Here is a 2426-nt window from a genome sequence, read left to right as displayed (position 1 = left end):
TCACATCCGTTAATCATACATCGTACGATTAATTTTTGTCAGTTACTGTTTATATTCAATTTTAAATAAAAAAAATTACAATGATTTCTAATTACACTATGTACGATGAACGGATATGATATGAAGATCCCTGGGATCCTCACAAAGAGGATCTAGTGAGGATCCTCACTCAAAACATTCATCCTTGCACTTATTATTATTATTATTTTAATAATATTCATTTCTTTGCTTGGGCGTTCCGAATTGAAATTGGTATAGTTCTCAAATCAAGAATTAGACCAAATTTAAAAAAAAAAAATTGTATAGCATTAGGGAGATATTTATCAAAAGCAATTAGGAATAAACTCCTTACCCAATTTCGAGAAACATGTCCTACTAATCCCATTATAGCAAAGAAGATAGAAATTAGAAACTAGAAATCAATTGCCTGAATAATCAATCAGTCATTCCAAGTGACCTGTCATATGCAATCATTGTGATGAGTATGGCCATCTCCAACCGAATGAGGGCCAAATGGCCATGTTTAGCCCTATAGTCCTACAAGAAATTATATTTTAATGAACAGTGTTATGTCATATTTTATACCATCTTCAACCGAGGGGGTCATAGGCCAAACATAGCCCTTTAACAAAAAACTCATTTCCAACTAAGGGGGCCAAAGGGCCATAGGCCAAACATAACCCCCTCAATAATTTATTATTTTAATTGAATTAATATGGTTAATTAAATTAAACTACCATATTAAAAAAGGTTTTCCGGACATACTTTGAGTGCCACTTACCACAATAACAAAGAAAGCATGGTATTCTTGCACCTGCCACAAAGTCAAGCTTGACATTCTAGCACTGGAGGGTTGGCTGGCTGGCTGTAAATGGCCAGCCCGCTGGCCTGATTTCAAGGTTTTGGCCCGATGGGGCCCACAAGCCATTTGGCCTAGCCCTCGGTTGGATACGATTTTCATGTCAATCCGAGCTATTTTTTAGCCTTATGACCCTTTGGCCAGGTTGGAGATGGCCTAACATATTTCCAAACAAATTCACATTCAATTTGTAAAGGGAAAATGAAAGAGAAGCAGCACACAATTTCAATTCATAAGGCCATCTCCAACCGAATGAGGGCCAAATGGCCATGTTTAGCCCTATAGCACTGCATTAAATTATATTTTAATGAACAGTGTCAAGCTATATTTTATATCATCTCCACTCGAAGGGCCAAAGGGTTATAGGCCAAATATAACCTTTCGACAAAAAACCCATCTCTAATAGAGGAGACCAAAGGGCCATAAGCTAAACATAACTCCCTCAATAATTTATTATTTTAATGGAATTAATATGGTTAATTAAATTAAACTATCATATTAAAATAAGGTTTCGGACATATTTTGAGTGCCACTTGCCACAATAACGAAGAAAGCGTGGTATTCTTGCACCTGCCACAAAGTCAATCTTGACATTCTGACGCTAGAAGGCTAGATAGCTGGCTGGAAATGGCCAACCCGCTGGCCTAATTTGGGAGTTTTGGCCCAGAGGGCCCACAAGCACTTTGGCCCACACAAGCACTTTGGCCCAACCCTCAGTTGGAGACTGTTTTTGTGTCATTTCGAGCTATTTTTAGCCCTATGTCCATTTGGCTTGGTCGGTTGGAGATGACCTAAGTTGAAAGGAACCAATACATGCAGGAGAATAAGGGTCATTGGAAAACAATGTTCAAGCTGTAACCTGAAATCAATTATGAATAAATTCATTACCCAATTTCGAGAAACATGTCCTACTAATCCCAGTATAGCAAAGAAGATAGAAAATGAGAAACCAGAAATCAATTGCCTAAATAATCAGTCATTCCAAGCGATCTGTCATATGCAATCCTTGTGATGTGTAAGGTCATCTCCAACCGAAGGAGAGCCAAAGGGTCATATTTAGGCCTATAAGCCCTGCAAGAAATTATATTTTAATTAACAGTATCAGGCCATATTTTATACCATCTCCAACCGAGGGGGCCAAAAGGCCATAGGCCAAACATAACCTCCTCAATAATTTATTATTTTAATTGAATTAATATGGTTAATTAAATTAAACTAACATATTAAAATAAGGTTTTCGGACATATTTTGAGTGTCACTTGCCACAATAACGAAGAAAGCATGGTATTCTTGCCCCCCGCCACAAAGTCAAGCTTGACATTCTAGCATTTGAAGGTTGGGCTAGAGAGCTGGCTGGCTGGCTGGAAATAGCAAGTCCGCTGGTCTAATTTGGAGGTTTTAGCCTAGTGGGGCCCACAAGCCCTTTGGCCTAGCCCTCGGTTGGAGATGATTTTTGTGTCATTCCGAGCTATTTTTAGCCTCATAGCCATTTGGCCGGGTCGGTTGGAGATGGCCTAACATATTTCCAAACGAATTCACATTCAATTTGTCAAGGGAAAATGAAAGA

This window comes from Malus domestica, chromosome 01 (genome assembly GCF_042453785.1).
Source record: "Malus domestica chromosome 01, GDT2T_hap1".
NCBI classification, from domain to species: domain Eukaryota; kingdom Viridiplantae; phylum Streptophyta; class Magnoliopsida; order Rosales; family Rosaceae; genus Malus; species Malus domestica.
The sequence above is the reverse complement of the archived record's forward strand: the minus strand, read 5'-3'. Positions refer to the sequence as shown.